The sequence below is a fragment of the Oculina patagonica genome, chromosome 2 (genome assembly GCF_052425735.1).
Source record: "Oculina patagonica isolate OP01 chromosome 2, crgOcupat, whole genome shotgun sequence".
Taxonomy (NCBI): Eukaryota; Metazoa; Cnidaria; class Anthozoa; order Scleractinia; family Oculinidae; genus Oculina; species Oculina patagonica.
This window is the reverse complement of record NC_135759.1, coordinates 6,773,614-6,796,941: the sequence shown is the minus strand read 5'-3', so window position 1 is coordinate 6,796,941 and position 23,328 is coordinate 6,773,614. Positions and strand designations below refer to the sequence as shown.

General features: G+C 38.1%; 1 long non-coding RNA gene and 1 pseudogene across 2 annotated transcripts in view; both read left to right on the top strand.

The window, feature by feature from the left end:
* The window catches only part of LOC144641745 (uncharacterized), a 29,747-nt pseudogene extending 25,294 nt beyond the window's left edge, over positions 1-4,453 (top strand). The window contains exons 13-16 of the transcript XR_013568614.1: positions 716-808; positions 1,420-1,642; positions 2,185-2,402; positions 4,099-4,453. The product of XR_013568614.1 is annotated as an uncharacterized LOC144641745 (transcript). The remainder of the gene's footprint in view (positions 1-715; positions 809-1,419; positions 1,643-2,184; positions 2,403-4,098) is intronic.
* A 13,878-nt stretch (positions 4,454-18,331) lies between these two features.
* The window catches only part of LOC144642430 (uncharacterized), an 8,157-nt gene continuing 3,160 nt past the window's right edge, over positions 18,332-23,328 (top strand). Inside the window, exons 1-2 of the long non-coding RNA XR_013568733.1 lie at positions 18,332-18,445; positions 22,456-22,584. This is a non-coding gene — a long non-coding RNA (uncharacterized LOC144642430). The remainder of the gene's footprint in view (positions 18,446-22,455; positions 22,585-23,328) is intronic.

Below are 23,328 nucleotides of genomic sequence, written 5' to 3'. Positions count from 1 at the left end.
GCACGGCCTGTGGTCGCCTCGTCGTGGCTGGGGGGGGCGCACGAGTGGTCTCGGCTCGCGCGCGCGCTGGATCCGTGGCGCACACGATCGATCGTTGGCGGGGCGCTTCGGCGGGCGCCCCGCTCCCCGCGCGGCCATGCGGTTCGCCGGGCCGGCGGTTCGCCGGACGCTCGTGTCGGTGCACCGCTTCGGCGCCGTGGCGCACGTTGCTACGAGCGGGCACTATCAATCAGAGAAAGTTCTCTCGGACGGGCACTATGGGCTGATTGCGCCCTCCGCGGATGAACACTTTAGCGTCACGTGATCACTTAAAACTTATCAGAATCGGAGAAAGAACTTTGATAGAGAGATTTAAGAATAAAGAGACTCGAGAATCAAAACTATACAGAAAACTGACTGTAACCTGCAAAGTTGACAATTATCCTGCACAGTCTTGAGGAATATTGTCTGATGTTACCCGACTCAGCATATAGCATCGTCAGCAAAGTTGGTAATTAACTGCATTTATTTATCATTTACCTGAGTGGCTTCAGAGCTTCTGTAGACAACATTTTGTACCCCTTCTTGGCAAAGTAGTTTTGATGAGCTCACACGTCCTGTTTCTATGATTACATGACGACAAGACACCTGCAGCAAAAAAATATAGCTATCAATTATAAGAATTGTATTTTATTTTATTTTTTCTCATTTTCCTTTTTACTTTTTTTTTCTTCAGTTGTTTGACCAGTTGCATACTGATGGAAATACGACCTTCATGTTGAAAATCAACGATAGCTGCCCCACATGCTTCAATGTTCGTCTTTTAAAAGTAAGAATTAAAGTTCTTAAAATGGTTTAAAAGTCGCACATTTGTAATAGCTTACACTTCGAACTTTCGTTTAACCTTCGGACGTATAAATGTGTTTGTATGTGGGGGGAGGGGGTGGAAGGGTAGGGTTGGGATGTGGATTCCATCCCCCGTAAGGTTTTTTTCGAATTGTTGAACAGAAAATTTACTCTACAATGTTGAAACGTTCGTCATGTTTTACATTTTTCTTTATTTTTCCAGTTTTCTTAAACAAAATTATACAATATGCAATTAGCTTTGCATTCCATAACCATCCCGGCTTGATTTTGCATCAATCCTTTATTTCCTGACTTTTTAAAAATGGTGATATCTAAGAAGGCGGATCCAAACCTCCCGCGTGACGTCATATGTCGTCACAGCCTTTAAAAATAAATCTAGTAGTATTCTCTATTGGCTTTCTACTCAGTGCAAAATAATTTCGCTGCGTCTCAGTAGAACTACTCCGGTAGGGGTTCCATCCACCACCCCCCCCCCCTCCTTCCCCTATTCCCTTGTACGATCGTAGGGGTTTTAAGATTGATAAGGGGAAAAAGCCTGAAATTATCAAATGACACCAATGTCTTGCATTGTAGATGTATGTTGAGCTCTTTGGAGATGGAAATGAAAATGACAACAAGACTTTGCCAGCAAAAGTTTCTCTGATGTTGCGGCGCATTGGTAATTCGCAATTCAGAAATGCAAGTGGAGACATCAGGAAATTCGCTCCGACATTGGCGTCAATGCGAACTTTTCAATTCAACCGTTTCGCGATAACAAATACCGCCAAATGTAACGCTGAAAAAAAGAAGGGCAACAGTAAGTAGCGACTTACTTGCAATCCATTTCTTTTTTTTTTTTTTTTACTTTTTTTTCAGATAAAGTAGCAAAAGCATTTTTTCAGCAAACACACTTACATAGTCGGACTTTTCACTAAAAGTTTCCTTTGCTTTCACAGAGTAAGAAAGACACTTACAACAACGGCCAGAAATATAGAAAGACGAAAACTTTGATTTTGTTTTAAATTAACACCATAACCCATTACTATGTACAAAAGAAAGGAAAAAGGAAAAATTAACTCATTCCAAAAAGGTTTTAAACCAAAACCATTTCCCAAAAATTATTAATTAAAAAAAATACGTCCCACACCCCCCAACTTGAAAAAAATTAACTTTTTCAAGCTTATCGTTATAAGTCCACTTGTCCTTAATTATTCATGATCATTTTTGCTTTATTTTTATTTAATGTTTTTCTACTTAAGAAAGCTTTTATTTCGAGATTTTCTCTAACCGAAAAAATATTTTACACATCAGAAAAATGACTCAACTTGTAGTTAAAAAATGAATCAATTACAATTTTAGAGCAATCGTCCTTCTGTATGGAGAGAGATGACTCTCGTTTCCAGGCGATGTGCTGCCACTTCCTCAGTACTGGCTCGCGGTGCGAAGACCCACTTCTTGGCGCAGAGGAATGTACAAGTCCATTTGGAACATATCAGCTAACCATGCCCATCGATGACCAAGTATCCTGTGAACCAGGTCATTCGTCGATAACGTATAAAAATTGCAAAGACTTTAATGTGAGTTTTTGGATTGCTTGTCCTAGTCCAATTGTCATCTAGTATATACTTTCAAGATATTTTTTAACATTACACGGTTTGTATTCAATTCGTTAACCATATTCAGACCAGGCTTTTCTTGATATTGTCAGACCGAGGGGATTCCCACCGCCCCCCCCCCCCCCCCCCCCCCCCCACCCCACCTGCCACCTCTGTATCTTCCATAATATTTAAACAATGAGAGAACTAATTAGAGGATATATAGTATGTCCGAAAATATATCTTTTGGTATACAGCACATGGGTTGATGACGTCACATTACGTGACAATTACATCAAAATGTCAAAACAGCCCCCATATCTTGAATCTGCCATTTTGGATTTCAAAATTTTTCCAACACCCCTCTTATTATTGCAGAATGAGCAAAATTAGTGAAAATAATTGCATTAAAATTATTGGTCATTAATACGAACACGAAAATTACACATTTGGGATAATATGCTTGTCATGTGCCATTGCCATTGTGACGTCAAGTTCTTGGCAAGTTCAAAAACTGTGGCACCGTTTGGTTGAATTTTGAAAAAGTAATAAGCCTTCAATGTCAGTGCGAGCACTTTTAACCCCCCCCCCCCCCCCCCCCCTCTCGCAGTCTAAATAGGGTTAAATTCGAACTGAATCCCAACTGTGTGAATTAAAATTGGGTCTGCTAGTGTTTTTTCGTTAAAATCAGTTGTCTTATACATGAATTCTAACCAATTCACTCTAAAAAGTGATGTCGTTTTAAAGAAAAAGGACAAACTAGTGCCTTAAAAGTCTGGTAATTTTTGACGGTACAATAACGATGAATTGGTTGACGCTTTTGTGGCCGATATAAATTGTAATCTCCCCAGCTCTCGCACATGTACATGTGAAACTCGAACCTGCTGACTTACGCTGCTTTAAGGTGATTCCACGGTATTGCATTGCGCATCCTTTCTGCGCATATGTTTTCGCGTCATTTAGCGCGCGCACACAAAACACTACGATATCCCTTCAGGCTAAGCTCGGTAAGGAAATAAATGGTCATTTTGTCTTAAACGAGCACGATGACCCCCATTTCTACAATATATTGCGATTTAAAACAAGTTTAAAATTCTTCTTTGAGATATTTTAATTGTAATGCCTAAAAAACCACGTTAACGTGCTCACGAAGCTAAATCTTAAGTCTATTTTGTTGAACTAGACTAATATTTTAATGCATTTTTTTTTTCTGGAAACAATAGCGATCCCCATTTGGATTACTAGGGTTCCTAATATATATTTCGCGGGCCGTATATTTGCTATAGTTCCCATCTATTTTACACAAAAACTAGCGCGGTGACCCCCATTTTTTATTTCATTTTTTTAATGAAATTGCAACCTGGACCAAGTTTCAGATATTTTTTAATACTCCTTCTATTTCAGTGGAATCACCTTAATTAAAATCTAAAATCATATGGGAAAAAACATAAAAACTGAAACTATAGTGTGAAGAGCGGACAGGTTAGATAATAGCGGAGTCCTAGTGATTTGTGGGTGGAACATTTATCTACTTATCTCCTTCCACTCGCGGAAAATCACCCTTACATAATTTGATTTATTTGATATTTGTTTTAATGTGACGTTTAAAGTAGATTAAAGCAAAAAATACAGTTGTGTCATCATTTTTCTTTTATCTCAATTATCATTTACTCCATAGAGGTCCATTTATACCAAGATGAATGTATGGGTTCATTATCTGTACTGGACTGGCAGCTACCCAACGGGGCCAGATGACGCCGGATGCATGAGCTACCAAACTCCAAATTCCAATTCTACATCTCCATTGTCGAAACCTCCTTTTACCTTAACTCGTGAAGCTTAAAACGGTGACGAGAGGAACGGAAAATACAGAAGAGCCTATTAAGCGATAAAAATGAAAATAAAAAGTAGAAATTAATTAAATTATTAATTCCACTATACCACTATAATACTTCTACGAGAGCGATTACCGATATATGCTGAGAGTAACATCTGAATGTTTTAGTCTTTAGTAGTCGTAGAGGGAAGAAGTGAAAATAGGAAATTAAATTAATGGTAAAGCTATAAAGTAAGTTCAAGATGAATGAATAAATCAGATTAAAATTATGCTAAATTGTTTGTTTCATTGTCTTTGGCATACAGCATGTAAGAACACCCTTTCACCATTTAACTACCCCCTACGTAATGCCTTATCCAAACAGAATCACTGGCGTGAACTTGAGTTTTTTCGGTGTTTCTGAATCACAAAAAGTAAGAATACAAGAAGTTGCTGTGCCAGAAAATACATAAAAGACTATGAAATTTGGCCTGATGATCTTCAAAGTAAGAGAAGATTACATTATTCGCAATTTGTGGCACAACTCGAACAACGAAAAACATGTTGCTTTCCGACAAGTCGCTCTTCGCCAGTATCGGCGATTAATCGCCAGCAGCATCAAGTGTTATTCAACCAAGAACCTCCCCAAACATCCAAAAGAAACGTCGTTGTTTTACCACAGTTCTGCAGGTGCTGCTCTTTCAATTTTCATATCAAGTAAACTTCAAAAGCTTTCATTTAACAGTCCAAATGTTTTGTAAGCAGGTTTTTGATTCTGATTATCAAAGGACCATTTTGCTAGATTGTGAAGAGGATTTTATTGAAAGTTAACTACAATGTTAATTTGCCACATCTTTGAAGGTTCTGTAAATTGTTTCACACATGCTTAGTCAGTGCGCTTTCCACGCATGATCGACTTCTAAAATTGTTGTTGATATCACTTCGCGTGTATAAACTAAAACAATTATTCCTCAAAATCTTGATGAATAGCGGTGTAATATTAACCTTTATTTCAATGAATAATTGTTAATGATCATAGCAGTGCATGTTACCTATTATACGGAGGGAGTTTACAAAATGAGAAACAGTAATGAAACTAATAAAGAAAAATAACCGTTACAACTCACAAATTGGAAGCAAAAGGAAACTTTCAAATGTAGTTCACAGTCCTCTTCAACAAAGTGAAATCAGCGTTGTCATGAGGTTACCTGTTCACCGCGGTCAAACGGCTCAGGCAGGTTTTCTTTTCATTTCGGCTTTTTTTGTTCAAATTGAAGTGGTATTATGAGCAAGGATAGATAAAAATAGTTGCCGAGTGAAAGCATAATCCTATTTTCTCGGGTAATTTTCTCAGGTAATTTTAAATTAAATATTCCATCGTCTCCCAACCCAATTCCCCCCACCCTCGCAGGGAACGATACGATCGTTGTATACCACACTACTTGCAAGAGTTGTGGGAAGCGCGCACTACCTAGGCGAGACAACCTGGGGTCTGGAGAGGAGATTAGGCGAACATTGGAAACAAACGACACTTGTAATCAGGAAACACCACTCCGGACCACTCAAAGGTTAAACTGGAGCTGGACCGGGAGGGGTCAAAGTCCTTGACCATGAGTCCGTGGACATCAAAAGGGAAATCGAAGAAGCTAACTACACCAGATGGTCTACCCTGTCACGAATTGCTACGCCGAATAGCTCACATTTGGCCTTGTAAGACAGTTGGTTGAGCAACGGTGACATAATCAGGGATATATAGTTCGTAGACTCAAACCTCGCCGAGTTCTAAATATATAAGCTTAACAATTAATAGCTTTTCTTCATGTTACCCTCATTTATCTTTAATCATTGGCCCAAAAGAAATCTTCCATTACCGCAATATATAATTTTTGGTTCCGTCACATAACTTTATTTTGCCACTAGGATCGCTTATGGCGACAGGCACGTAGGAGGGGGGGGGGGGGGGGGGTTCAATGGGTTCGAACGAATCCCCTTTGGAGGTCAATAATGGGAGACTGAAAACGCAAGCTGTTGATTAGGGGAATGGAAAACAAATTTTGAGTGTTGCAGCTTTTACTGAATTACCGGTACCCTGCAAAGAAAACGCTAAAGGTATCGGGAAAGTATCCCATCGTTGAAAAAATATTTCCTTAATGGGCGTTCGAGATTTGATAAATGGAGTATCAATAGACGAATGGCGGGGATTACAATTTCGGGGGACCGAGGTGATACGTGTATTTAGTGCATATTGAAGCTTGGACGCCGTTTTTAGTACATTGACGGTGGAGCCGGTGGGTGGGGGCTTACCCTTTTACCCTGAGATGCTTTTGCAGCAAATGTCAACCTTTTTGTAAAATGTTTAGTGTACTAAGCTGGGACAGTATGAATGAATGTAACAAGCTAAGAACGACTTTCAGCAGATTTCAATCAAAAAAAAAATGATTTCGCAGCAGAAATGAAAAAAATCGATTCCCCTCATTTTTTTGCCCTCAAATAGCCTTTAGCTAGCCTTGAAATTTGATGTAGTTTTTTTCGTCTCGAAGCGCTTTAAATCCGTGAAAAACAAGAACAAGGAATTTCGCCCACAAGATCGCCAAAAAATGACCGAGTACAAAGCTAAAAGTTGGCAACCTAAGTTTTAATTTAGTTCGCGTGCAAAGAAGAACCTGAGTTTTTGGATACGTTTTCTTAAAACACAAGATATTGAGCTTCTAAAAAGAGGTAATAAATTTCTTCAAACTTCGGCTGTGGAACCCTTTTATACTGTTATAAATAATAGATGAAAATCAGCTTGGGTTCTCTTGCGAGAGATTTTTGAGCCGCCGCTGAATTAAGCGAATTTTAACGAAATTATCAGCAAATGTAAATAATGGTTGCTGGTTGTTCATTTCAGCGGGCTTGTTGCAACATCCAATATATTTTTTGAAATTCCTTATAAACATCTTGAAATTAAAATATCATGGCAAAAAAAATTATTCTTGGATAAAACACTGTCATTAATAGAAGAAATATTTCTTTTACCCGTACGTCGGTAATTACTGGCTGTTCCGAAAACGCGGAGTGCGGAGTGCGGAGTGCGGAGTCCGAAAATGCCGAGTCTGTAAAAAAATAAAAATAAAATAAAATAAAATAAAAATAAAATAAAAAAAGTGTGATAAAAAAATTAAAATAAAATGAAAAATATATAAATATTAAACTAAATATTAAAAAAATAATACACATTTTTGCACAGCTTCGCCCGAAGCAGTGAAGCGGATCGTTCAGACCGCGGCCATTTCTTTCTTCAAAAATGACTGCAGTTTTTTTGCCATAAACTGTCGATTACTTGTCGTGACTCTGTTGTGTTAAATTGCACCTTGCCTTCAAGGCGCTAGTTTTCAAGACTTTGACAACGTTCAAATTTCACTCTGTTCACTTAAATTAGGAGCATTTTTGATTTTTTTGAAAAGATAGACTTGTGAGGTATCACACATATGTGTACGTTATTTTCAATTTAAGTTGTAAGAGAATGCCTGCATTGCCAGCTTTATGTACAATTTACCATTTCTGTGCACTAAGTGGAAGGGATAATGTATGAAGTGGATATTTCCTGTTTCTTTCTTATCAGTAGCATGTTTAACTTGCGACAATTGATTGTTGTTGACAAGAAACAGTTAGCCGCGTTAAACGGTTGCGTTTTTTACTTAAGACATTTATATCTCCAGACAATAAGTTGCCGTTATTGTTTTGTCTTTTTGTTCATTACCTTGCTTTAGGGAATTTTCCATGCACTATGTATGGAAACACACGAGAATGAGAGCGTTTTTTGTGTAAACAACGAACCAAGACAGTGTACATCTAACCCGTATCAAAATATACAATGTTACTTTTCAGCAACAGATGTGTCATTTGTAGTGAAAAGCAAAAGCTATTGCAAGCTTGACATGACCATTACCAGTTATCACGATTGTCCTTGACAGAGACGTGTTTCCATGACACCTGAAATAAACGGTTCCCAGGTTCCGAGTTCCCAGCGAAAAGAACTTACAATCAAAAGAATTAGTATTCTTGCACTGAAAACATGATTTCAACCAAAAATGACATGTCCACAGATGGATGTAGATATCCACGGCACAAAGGCGGTTAAATGACTTTTGGGGAAATTTTTATTTATTTATTTTTTGCTTTTTAAGCGATAACGTCAGGAAATTGCTTATTGTCATCGCACGATGGGCTCTTTTACTCTGTTAGGGCGATCGAACAGAAATCAAGTTTAACTTCACAAGAAATCGCCGCGTAGCTATAGAATACAAAAGCAAAATACTCCCGTGCAGTCAGAATGGAACACTACAATGTATAAACGAAAGAGACTAATTTTATAATGTGGTATATATTAGATTTAGTAGACAGAAATTTCTAATTCTTATAATACAGGGCCGCTGTAAACAAGCAGAAACAAGAGACCGTTTGACCTTTCTCGCAGCTTAAAAGCTAACTCCCGCGTATCGCGCGTATGTCGTTTATCGGATGTCACACACTACAATATAACGCAATCTACTGTGTCTACGAAGAAAATGTATTATTAAATTTGTATCCTTGGCCTGTGAATTAATAACTACTGTATTTATTTGAATTCCATCAGATCCTAGCTATGCTATTTAGACAATCACCAACATTGCTTCTTGGATTTAAAAAAAGAACACTGCAATTGGATAACAGTTTTTATCACGCACAAGGTGTCAGCTACATTTATTTACGTTGAGTTTTTGACAAATTTTTCTCAAAATTATGTTAGACCCTTTGTGAAACGTCATCGCTTCTGCATGCACTGCATGCCGTTTATTTATTAAGTGCTGCGGAGTAGCGTATCGTTGTTGTACATTTTTCTTTAATTTGAACTTCGTCTAGCATAAAAGGCGGAGTTGAAAAGTGCCACGTTGCTGATGGTTCTTTTAGAGAGTTTACTGTGTATTCGTGGAAAGCCAGGCGAAGCAACATGGCTTTAGGCTCTTTGGTAAAAAAGAAACTAAAGTTATTTGAAGTTTACGAGTAGTGATTCCAAAAAATTGGAAATACTGTTTGTTAATATTTCGTGAAACGTAAACTGCAGTCATTTTTGAAGAAAGAAATGGCCGCGGTCTGAACGATCCGCTTCACTGCTTCGGGCGAAGCTGTGCAAAAATGTGTATTATTTTTTTAATATTTAGTTTAATATTTATATATTTTTCATTTTATTTTAATTTTTTTATCACACTTTTTTATTTTATTTTTATTTTATTTATTTTTTTATTTTTTTACAGACTCCGCATTTTCGGACTCCGCACTCCGCACTCCGCACTCCGCACTTTCGGAACAGCCGGTAATTACTTAGGTGGTCGGCATTTCGTGATTTCTGTAGATTCCTTGTCGCCGTAATGTAAACAGTATGTGTAAAACCGCTTCGTGAACGAAGGATGGCAAGATTATTTAATGTATTTGGCAGATAAGATGCTAAACAAATGCTTACCTTTGAAACACGGTACGGAAAACACATCACTCAGGACACTTTGGCGTACTTTTTACATTTTGTCGTTGATAATGATCTTGATTGACGTTTACAAATTAGAAAAAACCTTGATACTAGCGCGGGAAACGCTAAGAACGCGAGATTGGAGGAAACGTGTTTTTATCATTTTTTCTGTATGGAAGCGAAGTTTTCTTTTAGCGCTATTGTCGGAGATTCCTGCACCTACGAGCGAAGAGATAAGGCGAAGAAAACAGAAGTTTTTCCGTTGTTTTACTGTACTCGAGAAATAGCGGGACATAAGTCTACATGGGGGATCTCAGATGTCGAAACAGAGGTTAATTTGATTCTTGCCAGAGCAGCAGTTTTTGTGGGGGCAAAGCCCGCACATTGGCATCGACTGAGGGATTTATTTGTGTGTCGGTTTGCTTGTGTCACGTGGTCTTCTGCGAAAGAGCCTGAGGCCGGAGCCTGGGGATGAGTGCGTGTAGAGTAGAAATCGGCCATATTGGATTTTGGCGTGTTTCTTTTTGTACTGTTTTGATGTCAGCTGTTCCTGTAGTTGCTCGTAATTACAGCAGCTCACGAAGTCATACTAGCCAACATTTCGTTTGGCTGGAAGTCTGTGCAGGTTGCACATCAATTCAAGAGGATCTTTTACGCTTACCCAAGCCAATATTGAGAGCCGCAAAATGCGATGTAATGATCGATCTCTTTCGTATCTGTCGACCTAGCGTCGTACATGTAGGAATATTCGAAAACTAAATCGGGTTTCACATAAGCTTCATTAACGATGGATCTATCTAGAAACCAGAGCGTTGGCTAAATTGAGTGTGTGGCTGCTTTTTCGGAACAAAAGGAAGAGCTTTTCAGATGAAACAGCACAATTTAATACATTTGTGCTTGAATCAGTCTATATGGCTATATGTTCTGATATATGTAAATTATTCTGCAATGCATACCTACGGACCGATATAATAAACAAACCATTTTAGTGCTACTGGTTAAAAAAAGGGAAAAAAAGAAATAAATTGTCTCCTCTGGGATTCGAACTCGGGACCTTAACGACCTCTCGTTTACCAGTTAGAAGCATATCCAAGTGTGCTACTCAGACAAACTTAATAATGTGAGGCGAAAATATCTTATATCAATGTAATAGACATTCCGATGTTTATCTGTTATCATGTGCATCAAAGAAATGTTTGAATCACCTGCTGCTCATAAATGTTCAAGGAATAAAAAGAGTAAACTTTTAAACTTGGAAAAAAATTCAGTCGTGACTCGAAGCGCTCTTTGATCTTTTTTTTTTATCTTGCTTAAACTGCAAAACAGGGTAAATTTCGCGAGTAGAAATTACTGCGGCTACTAAATTTGGCGATTTGCAAAAAAATTGCAAAGATTATTTGCCGCAATAAATGGCAGCCTTAAGGTACTTGGATGTTCTAAATAAATTCACAAAAAAGAAGAATCCAATTTGAAATTATCAAGCCCCCACACGTACGCATCGCGGACCGATTTTTACCTTTCCTGAAAACATTGGTCTGTTCACTATTTGTCCCTACCACCGATCTTCCTTGGAAACTGGATGACGCCGTGGATCTCAGCGATGCAAGGTTCCTGAGAAATTATCGGGCCATAGCGAACATAGAAGATGGCCTAAAGCAGAGAGAGGCCTTGGAAAACGGGGAGCAAAATTAATACATCAGAGGACAGGTGTATTTGTTGCCGTTGGATCAGGTTTGTAAGAATAAAAAAAAAAAAAAAAAAAAAAAAAAAAAAAAAAAATTTCTTTAAAAAAATAAAAAAAATTTTTTAAAAAAAAAAATCATACTCCGAGGGATATGACAGCCTGGTCACGTGACTTTGTTGTCAGTTCCGAGCGTGGTAAAGAGTGTATATAATTCTAGACAAGATACTACTATTGTAAAATCCAAAAGCCCCACCAACCCCCACCCCCCCCCCCCCCCTCGCCCAGGAAAGCCCCTCCCTCCAAGAAATAAGTTCTTTAAAAACCTGACGCAAGAATCTTTCAGATAATAAGCGCTCTCGATTTAAAGCCAAAAAAATGCAATTTTTCCGGATTATAGGCTGCTGCTGTGGAGGTTGTTTTGTTAGTTATAACAAAAAATACAAGTACACCGACGAAGGGCTGATTGTATGGAGGGCCTATAAAATTGGTCCTAGGAACTTGATTCAGTGAGGGAAACTCGACTTCCAACCAAATGCGTAAGTTCCAGGGCTATCAGCAGTTGACAGCGTCACAACGGACAAAAAGCGAACTTTACAACAATTCAATCTAAGAAACCAAAGATACCTTCGAAACAGGCTGACACGCCGGCCCGCAAACGATTCACCAAGCTCTGACGAATCCTCTTCTGATGAATCAAATGTAAGTCTCTTTTCCTGTCCTGAAAAAGGATGTATTAAACGTTATCAGCGTTTCTCCTAACTTCAGCGGCACCTTGATTGCGGCAAACATCACCGCGCTATTGAAAACGAGAGTCTTCTTGACAGAGCTATTACTGGTTATTCAGAGAGACTTGAAGTGCAATCTGGTATTGTCCCAAACATTCCAACAGAAGTACCTAAACCACGACCGACAGGAAGCTTGTCTCTTCCTATGGGCTGGGCATTGCGGTCGTCGCAAGTTAAAAGAACTAGATTCAATACTAGTCAGAAAGATAACTTGACAAAGAAATTCGATCTTGGAGAGACATCAGGGCAAAAAGCAGATCCAGACTCTGTTGCAAGATCCATGATGACAGCAAGGGACAGTAAAGGGAATCGTCTCTTTACAAGCACCGAGTTTCTGACTTCCAAGCAGATAGCAAGCTTTTTTAGTCGCCTGGCTGCTAAGCGACGCCGGCAAGATGTAGCAGATGTTATTGATGAGGAAGTGGACAACGCAGAGAGGAAGAGTGCCCTTCAAGAGTTGACTAATACAGTCATGCAGGAAGTGTCGCTGGAGCATCCAATAGTTTATGACTGCTATAACCTATGTGAACTCGTCTGTTCCTCGAAGCTATCTTCTTTTGCTATTCAAATGCTAAAAGAAATCTGCAATCACTTTGAAATCGACACCAGTCATATTGAGGTGAAACGAAAGAAGCAATACGTGGATCTCTTGGTTTCTTTTTCGAAGAATTGTTCCTGCCAGAAGTAACTGTGACTAACGTTGTTCAAGGCCAGGAAGAATATATACTCGCTTTCTTTATATAAGAACCTTTAATTTTTTTAAAAAACGTCGATGCTGGAGACAGAACGAATTTTATTTCAAATCAGGTACGAAATAATTATATTTTTTTCAGGAGCCATCGATTATGGCTCCTGATCGTTTCAAATTCGATTGTGGCTCAGGATCTTTTTAAATTTTGACCTGAAACCACCAACAATTTGCATTACTAATTGGCGACGTAAACATGTACATTTCAGTAAGGGATGAATTTACTGCAATACTAATTTCATAGGTGACGGAGCAGGGGACTGTATTCCCCATCCCCCAACAAAAAATTGGGGCAAGCTCCCCCTACCCCCACCCCCGATCCCATCTTTCAACGAAACTTCTCTTTCCAAAACGCTACTAGGAAGTTTCACAACCTGTGTCGTTTTTGGTGGCATCGCGACTCGCCGCCCTCCGCGCTCCGCCGGCCGGCGGATCGTCTGACTGCCTGTTTCGGCCCAGTGTTATGGGAGGGGGGGGCGCCACCTCAGTGGGGGGGGGGGGGGGTATGGGCTTGGCTTGTTTCAAACGGCGCTCTGTTGCATCAGACTTCGGTTTTAAAATTTTAAAATAGGGGATATCTTTCGGCCGAAAATTAGACGTTCTAATGTAGAAAAGAGGGTGTATCTTGGGATTAGCGTGACTTACCGTGCAGCTTTATCGACTTCATGTCCACAGTATATCCACTGCTTTATTCCACAGCTAACCATGTTTATACCCTAATTTTCATTCGTTCTGTCGGTTAACTCTTTCCATTGACCATCAAAAACTCGCGGTCTACTGAACAAAAATCCACGCAAAGATGTAGTTTAGTTTTATTTCGCTTCGTTCTAAATATGTGTCGAAGAGTTCAGTTTGTAATTTGATCATTTCCTACAGTTTTCTTTAATTTTCGCAATGTCACACAAAACTAAAAATTTTATACCATTTAATAATTGCAGTGTTTACGGAAGACCTTAGTTTTTACTTAACCTTTGATTTGGAAAATCTTTTTTTAGGTATTTTGTTATTTTGAATGCATTAATTGCATGGGCCCACAATACAAATTAGTTTCCATTTTCGTCTTGCGACATGAAATCGACATCTCGTCAAGATATGTCTCACACTCAAGAAATTCATTCAGCTTGTTCCAGTTAAATATTGTTACTTTGGCGCTAAAATCGAGTTTATTCTACCTGTATTTAGGAAACAAGATTTTGGCTTATGAGTACTAAGAACTTGTAAGACTACTGTCGGATAAAATCGCCTTTTTTGACAAGACCGCTTGGCGCCAAAACACGGCAACAGTCCGCTGTTTACATTTATAATTAGTTTTTTTAGGACAGTAGGTAGTTATTTTATATTTTAGATCTGTGACATTTGTACTTCCTTTTAGATTTTAATACTTTTTTTATTTCCCATTTTTAACCTTAGTTAAGTAGTGAATCTTAAATAATTCTTGGTTTTGTCTTTTTATTTATTTTAGATTTTAATGTATTTTAATGTTTAACATTTATTTTCTCAAGGGACTCCTGAAAACCACCCCCTAGGCCCTGATTGGAGGTCTCCTCTTGAAAATATTATATTATTATTATTATTATTATTATTATTATTATTATTATTATTATTATTATTTTTTGCTGATATTATTTCGTTAAAATTCGTTATTTCAGAGGCGCCTCAAAAATCTCTCGAAAGAGAACCCAAGCTGATTTCATACATAAGCTACAATAGCCTAAAAGACTTCCACACCCAAAGTAATTAAAGAAATTTGGAGTTATGGCACATAGGGAAAAAACAATCTGAATTTTATCCCTAAATAAAGGATTTCCCCATCAGTAGATATAGGTATTTTTACAAAATTTGTAAATAATTCTCGAATGACACTCAAGTCAAGTTATTACATAATTTTAGAAGCTGAATACCTTGCCGTTCAAGAAAACGTATCCAAAAATTCAGGTTCTTCTTTGCATGCGAACTAAGGTAAAACTTAGGTTGCCAACTTTTAGCTTTGCATTCGGCTATTTTCGGCGATCTTGTGGGCGAAATTCCTTTTTCTAGTTTTTTCACGGATTTTTAAATCATTTAAAAATGTACCCAATTCACTTTTTCTCACCCACCGTAAAAGTACGATTCTTAAAGAAAAAACTCACTTAAGAGAAAAAACATTTAAAAAGACGTTTGTTAGCAAGAGGTAATTCGCGTAATCTGATGGATCCGCCACCTTGGATTTCAATCTGTTTTTCAAAACGTCAGAAAACCGCCCAAACTCACTGCAAAATACTCAGAATCAATAAAAAACGTGCTTAAAACCCGTAAAAAGGTGAAAATAATTGCATTAAAGTTATTGTTCTATAATAGAAACACGAAAATTACAAATTTGGGAAAGTATGCTTGTCAAAATGCCGTTGCCATGGTGACGTCAAGTTCCTTACACAATAACCTATCATACCAAATTATCCCCAGATAAATAAATTTTAGATAAACTCGCAAAGTTTGGCAGCGTTTGGTTAAGGAAAAGAAATAAGCTTCCAAAGTCAGCGCGGGCACTTTCTGCCCCCCACCCCCGGTCTGGATAGGGATAAACGTTGCGTAATCCATTTTCAGTACCTTTTTGGTTTCGGTTTTCAAGTATTGTATATAATTTTAATAGAATCTTTGTTTTTAGCTTTATGCAACTGGCGTTTTGAGGTTTACAATGTTCGAATACGTTTGCATTTCCTTTTTCGGGTCGTTCTCAATGTCCAATAATACAAGGCTAGGGGTCCCTTATTTAACTCGGAAGGTCTTCGGAATTCTCCGCAATTTTGTGTCAAAGTTTTTTCCGACGATATAGAATTTCAGGAGTGGATTCGCGAGGGGCAGTAACTTGGTGTATTCTATTGCGTTATAACAGAAGCGAATTTTGCACAAAAAGAAGCAAAAAAGAAGAAAAAAACAAAGTTTAGATTTCGCATTTTTACTCTCATAGGAGCATATAAGTTCCAGCATTTTTTTGGATACAAGAATTTCTCGTTTATGTCATAACACAAAAGATGTTATGATTTATCACAAGGTTAAATGAAATTGATTTTTTTAAGAAAAAACAAAAGACGTTTCGGGCAATAGCCTTTCTTAAGTGGAAAATAACGTCGCCAATTTGGTGTGTTATCGGCTGACTGAAATCTAGGACACAAAATCGCATTATCTGCATTTAAACTTTTAAGGCCTTGTAACTGGTAACATCCCAGTAGACGGTCACCTTTTAGTAAAACGGCAATAATGATGTAATTCCATCATCCTTTAATATCTTTGATAAGTTTTAGCAGAATCGATGTTTAAAATTCAGCGAATTTAAGCTTTACAAGATAACACCACCTCTCAAGAAATTTTAGCTAATTAATTTATTTATTAGTAAAGGTCCTGCGCGACCTTAAGGAGAGCATCATATTTATGGTTCTTTACGTAGTAAAAAAATATGCATTAATAAGCGATTTCATGCTGCGTAATTCACTTCATAGGGGAGATTTATAAGCGATAGAGAACCTTGGCAATATAATAAAAGGCCGGTTCCCTGGCGATCAGTAGTCTAAATAGATTTGGACAATTATAGTCTCCAACGTAGTCTGGCCTTTATAGAGGCGATCGTGTTTTACAAGAGTGAAACACGTTTGCCTTCAAAAACGAATGAGTGAGAGGGTAGGCTACATTTTACAACAGTTGTGTAGGAAGAAAGTAAAATTACTCCACGTTGACTGAAGTTTTGTGAAGAAACTCAAAAATCAAATTTAAGAGCGAGACCTCTTACTGTTAAACGCTGGCCAAAGTAGCCACGAATCTGGATTCTTCTTTCTTACTTACTGCCTTGCCGTAGCATTAATTTCACCAGTCCTATGAGGTCTATACGGATTTTTAACAGATAGAATTTCAATACAATTCAACAGCTGTAAATTATTTCTAACAGTTTTGAAGCACTGCGAAAATTGTTTAAGCACGACTTGTGTCAGAAGTAAGTCAAATCAGAAACCCATAAGGATTGAAACGTGTAACTCCCTATGATTCGCACTGTACAAAGCGTTTGCACATTCGTTTACACTAAGTACCATATTTGGAAGATCACGAGAAACATTTAACCAATCAAAATTACTATATTTGGATTAAATTCACAGCGCGCGCTAGCTCGTGCTCGATGGCGTAATCTTGTTTTTGAGCAAGCTTAGTTGAAATAAATTTAAATTTGGTTAATTCTCCTCGGTTTCATCTTCTTGAAGTAGTCAGAAGAACTTCGCTTCGATACACTTAATGCATTTCTTTAGTTTCTGTAAGAAATTTACGGCGTTTAGGTCGAAATTCAAGCAACTTACCACAAAACCAGAAATTATGTTGCGTGTGTCATTACGTGTATAAAGCATTCGCGGAAAAATTCTTCGTGTTTCCAAATATGGTACTTAGCAAAATGAATATTCAAACGCTGTGCACGCGCGTTACACGTTTCAACTCTTATGGGTTTCTGGTCAAATATGATGCCATACAATTTCTGTAAAAGTTCTCTTCTTTTTCTATCTGAGAGAGAAAAAAAAATACGTTTTACTAACATTTGTGTGTGTGTGTGTGTGTTACCAAATTGTCTTCTATTTCGACAAAACGGTGTTCACATATTTCATACATGTTGTATAACGTGATGCCGACACCAGAAAATCCTAACCATATTTTACAGGGAGATAAACCCATTTTCTACATTTGTTTACTTTAACATAACACTGAGAGCGTTGACAGTATAATTAAAATCTGGTTCCCTGGGGATTATTAGTCATAATAACTCTGGGTTTTATAGCTTGTTTTCAAAACAGTGGTGTTTAATTTTTCATCGCAAGTTATTACTCCAACATGGTTAAAAACTGACAAAATGGTTGCGGAAACTCTGGAAACTTGACAGACAGGGTTAAAAAGGTCTTTAAAAAAATGTGTTTGAAGCCCCACGACCGTACACAGCCTTTGTTTTGGATTCCCACATTTTTGGTTGGATTTTGCTAAAGGCACGTTTCTCATCTGTTGGTTAGTTGTTCCGACGCATCTGAAAACCTATTGTGTTTAGTATGCGTTCAAGGTCACAAAAGCGAACAATATCATTAAACAATGAGTTTTACCGGGCTTTATTCAGTTTTCTTTATTGACCATGCTTCAGGTTAACTGAAGTCCTTCGAAAATTAAACAACTCCGACCTTACTTCATAGCGAAAAATTCAAGTTATAATATAAGAGGCAAAAACCTATTTCTGTGTAGACATTCGCCGTGTTAGCCTTGAACGCAGACTCTTTACTCTTTCCTCGTTCCTTACTCACGGCCAGCCTTAGGGAGTCTAGACAGATTTAAATATATCGTTTAACAGATGGAATTTCAATACAATTCAGCGCCTATTCAATATTGTTAAGAAAACTGGTGATAGGAAAGCTAAATAGAAAGACCACAGATTGTTCTTTGGTTATTTTGCGCCAGACGAAAACTGTTTAAGAAAGACTTCAGCACAAGTCAAGTGATGCTAAACAAATTCTGTAAGAAAATCCTTTTTGTTTTTATCTGAGTAAGTAATTTTGCATTTTTTTTTTTAAATTGTCTCTCATAGACTACGCCTATACATTACTACTGTTAACATAAATGTTTAGTACATAACGATTCTCCGCTGTCCTCATCCAAGCTTTGAATACATCATCTTTTTTTCCCATAACTGTTAATGTGTGACCTCTCACGCCAAAACGTTCCTTACGGAATCCGTGTGTTCAGCGAAACGCGCGGCAAGCGAACGGATGAGAAACGGCTCGATGAGCCGTTCTACACGGATACCGAGAACGGCTACACGGATGTAAATTTTTGTTACACGGATGAAGTTGAACGGCTACACGGATGTAATTTTTTTTCACACGGATGAAGTCGAACGGCTACACGGATGTAAATTTTTGTTACACGGATGAAGTTAAACGGCTACACGGATGTAATTTTTTTTTCGCACGGATGAAGTCGAACGGCTACAACCACACGGATGAAGTCGAACGGCTCACGGATGTAAATTTTCTTCACACGGATGAAGTCGAACGGCTGCACGGATGTATATTTTCTTCACACGGATGATGTTGAACGGCCGCGCGTTTAACTGTCCCGCGCTGCGAAATCATTTCAAAGTCAGAGCATCCAAGCAGATTTTTTTCTCTTAGTTTTTCGTTTTTATGCTTCTACGCGCGTAACAAAATTAAGTAAAAGAAGGCCGCCATTGTTTAACTGTCCCGCGCTGCGAAATCATTTCAAAGTCAAAGCATTCAAGCAGATTTTTTTTTCTCTCAGTTTTTCGTTTTTATGCTTCTATGCGCGTCACAAAATTAAGTAAAAGAAGGCCGCCATTGTTTAACTGTCCCGCGCATCAAAATCATTTCAAAGTCAAAGCATCCAAGCAGATTTTTTCTCTAGATTTTCGTTCTTATGCTTCTAGGCGCGTAACAAAATTAAGTAAAAGAAGTCCGCCATTGTTTAACTGTCCCGCGCTGTGAAATCATTTCAAAGTCAAAGCATCCTAGCCTGCGTTGCAGACGAACAAAAAGTTTTCGTTCTTATGCTTCTACACGCGTCACAAAATTAAGTAAAAGAAGGCCGCCATTGTTTAAGTGTCCCGCGTTGCCGGAAATCATTTCAAAGTCAAAGCATCCAAGCAGATTTTTTCCTCTTAGTTTTTCGTTTTTATGCTTCTACACGCGTCACAAAATTAGGTAAAAGAAGGCCGCCATTGTTTAACTATCCCGCGCTGCAAAATCATTTTAAAGTCAAAGCATTCAAGCAGATTTTATCTCTTAGTTTTTCGTTTTTATGCTTCTACGCGCGTCACAAAATTTAATAAAAAAAGGCCGCCATTGTTTAACTGTCCTGCGCTGAGAAATCATTTCAAAGTCAAAGCATCCAAGCAGATTTTTTTCTCTTAGTTTTTCGTTTTTATGCTTCTACGTGCGTAACAAAATTAAGTAAAAGAAGTCCGCCATTGTTTAACTGTCCCGCGCTGCTAAATCATTTCAAAGTCAAAGCATTCAAGCAGATTTTTTTCTCTTAGTTTTTCGCTTTTATGCTTCTACGCGCGTCACAAAATTTAATAAAAGAAGGCCGCCATTGTTTAACTGTCCTGCGCTGAGAAATCATTTTAAAGTCAAAGCATCCAAACAGATTTTTTTTCTCCTAGTTTTTCGTTTTTATGCTTCTACACGCGTCACAAAATTAGGTAAAAGAAGGCCGCCATTGTTTAACTATCCCGCGCTGCAAAATCATTTTAAAGTCAAAGCATTCAAGCAGATTTTATCTCTTAGTTTTTCGTTTTTATGCTTCTACGCGCGTCACAAAATTTAATAAAAAAAGGCCGCCATTGTTTAACTGTCCTGCGCTGAGAAATCATTTCAAAGTCAAAGCATCCAAGCAGATTTTTTTTCTCTTAGTTTTTCGTTTTTATGCTTCTACGTGCGTAACAAAATTAAGTAAAAGAAGTCCGCCATTGTTTAACTGTCCCGCGCTGCTAAATCATTTCAAAGTCAAAGCATTCAAGCAGATTTTTTTCTCTTAGTTTTTCGCTTTTATGCTTCTACGCGCGTCACAAAATTTAATAAAAGAAGGCCGCCATTGTTTAACTGTCCTGCGCTGAGAAATCATTTTAAAGTCAAAGCATCCAAACAGATTTTTTTCTCCTAGTTTTTCGTTTTTATGCTTCTAAGCGCGTCACAAAATTAAGTAAAAGAAGGCCGCCATTGTTTAACTGTCCCGCGCTGCTAAATCATTTCAATGTCAAAGCATTCAAGCAGATTTTTTTCTCTTAGTTTTTCGCTTTTATGCTTCTACGCGCGTCACAAAATTTAATAAAAGAAGGCCGCCATTGTTTAACTGTCCTGCGCTGAGAAATCATTTTAAAGTCAAAGCATCCAAACAGATTTTTTTTCTCCTAGTTTTTCGCTTTTATGCTTCTAAGCGCGTCACAAAATTAAGTAAAAGAAGGCCGCCATTGTTTAACTGTCCCGCGCTGCTAAATCATTTCAAAGTCAAAGCATTCAAGCAGATTTTTTTCTCTTAGTTTTTCGCTTTTATGCTTCTACGCGCGTCACAAAATTTAATAAAAGAAGGCCGCCATTGTTTAACTGTCCTGCGCTGAGAAATCATTTCAAAGTCAAAGCATCCAAACAGATTTTTTTCTCTTAGTTTTTCGTTCTTATGCTTCTAAGCGCGTCACAAAATTAAGTAAAAGAAGTCCGCCATTGTTTAACTGTCCCGCGCTGCTAAATCATTTCAAAGTCAAAGCATTCAAGCAGATTTTTTTCTCTTAGTTTTTCGCTTTTATGCTTCTACGCGCGTCACAAAATTTAATAAAAGAAGGCCGCCATTGTTTAACTGTCCTGCGCTGAGAAATCATTTTAAAGTCAAAGCATCCAAACAGATTTTTTTCTCTTAGTTTTTCGTTTTTATGCTTCTAAGCGCGTCACAAAATTAAGTAAAAGAAGGCCGCCATTGTTTAACTGTCCCGCGCTGCGAAATTATTTCAAAGTCAAAGCATCCAAGCTGATTTTTTTCTCTTAGTTTTTCGTTTTTATGCTTCTACGTGCGTAACAAAATTAAGTAAAAGGAGTCCGCCATTGTTTAACTGTCTCGCGCTGCTAAATCATTTCAAAGTCAAAGCATTCAAGCAGATTTTTTTTCTCTTAGTTTTTCGTTTTTATGCTTCTACGCGCGTCACAAAATTTAATAAAAGAAGGCCGCCATTGTTTAACTGTCCTGCGCTGAGAAATCATTTCAAAGTCAAAGCATCCAAGCAGATTTTTTTCTCTTAGTTTTTCGTTTTTATGCTTCTACGCACGTCACAAAATTAAGTAAAAGAAGGCCGCCATTGTTTAACTGTCCCGCGCTGCGAAATCATTTCAAAGTCAAAACATTCTGTTTGGTCAGGGCACTACAAATATTCTTATACATATCTGCAATTTGAGTACTTTTATTATCAAAGTAAGTTTTGTATGTGAAGCGTGTAGCTTGAGCCGCTTCAAGGGCTGACGAACTTTAAACGGATAGCTTTTGCTGCTCGAGCGGCTAAAAGTTTTCTTTGCATGGAACGGTTGAACGGCTAGTAAATTTCTTTACACGGAACGGCTACACGGCTCGAACGGCTAGTAAATTTCTTCACACGGAACGGCTACACGGCTCGAACGGCCAGTAAATTTCTTCACACGGAACGGCTACACGGCTCGAACGGCAAGTAAATTTCTTCACACGGAACGGCTGCACGGCTTGAATGGCTAGTCAATTTCTTCAAACGGAACGGTCACACGGCTCGAACGGCTGACAATTTTTTTTACACGGAACGGCCACACGGCTCAAACGGCCCTTAATTTATGTTACACGGATAGCTTACACGGCTCAAACGGCACCCCTTTCCGTGCACACGGCTACTGAACGGCAAACGCGCGGCTATCCGTGTCAAAACGGCAAGTCCTAAGGAACCTTTTTTTGCGTGAGAGGTCACATGTTTTGATCCTCTTATCTCCTGCTTCCACAGGACGGATCGCAAGGGAATTGGTAACAACGTGTGCGATTATGGACGACGAGCCCATGTGCATCATAAAAATCGTTTTCTTTCTGTTAGCTTCAATCTGGAGCGAAAACAGCGCCTCTCTCGCTTTACAAGGTGAACACAGATATTTTGAATATTTTATTTTTTTATTTTTAATGTTGTTTTAACGCCAATTTTTCTAATTCTATTTAAGGAACATTTCATTTTATAGTTAATTTCTACTCAGATTCGAAACGAATAAAGTAGAGGGACACTTCATGCACCCTACACAACCTCCTTGTCGTCTTCCTTTCCTCGTCTTTCCATTTCGATATTTCTTGTCGCATCATTTTTTTCCTGCAGACAAGAAAAACGATTTGGCCCGATTGAACTCAAATACATACATACTCGGCGTACATTAAAAATATTATTTTTTACAATTCAACAACTTAACAGTATTATAGAAGTCATTATAATTTTTACAGCCTATAGGTTTCGCTCTCTTTAGCTCTTTCGCTGGCTTGGGTTTCTTCAAGAGATGCCTTGACACTTGGTTCGCCTTTTTGTACATATATCCACTTGGTTTTACCATTAGAATAGTGGCTTATTTCGACAGGCAAATAATTCTTGAATGCAAATAAGTTGGAATATAAGGATTGAACTGTCGGTAGGACCAAACCCTTTCAAGAATAATTTAGAGATAGGGCGCATCTTGTATGAAATTTTGCACCGCATGCTGGCCAAGTGGTTGCAGACCAAACCAGATAAAATAATTTCGGTTTCTAAGGTTTAACTAGACGTTTGGCTACAGGTACATGAAGTGACTGCCAGTATGAAAGGCCGGTAATGGGTTGAACTGTTTCTTTGGCTGATTTCACA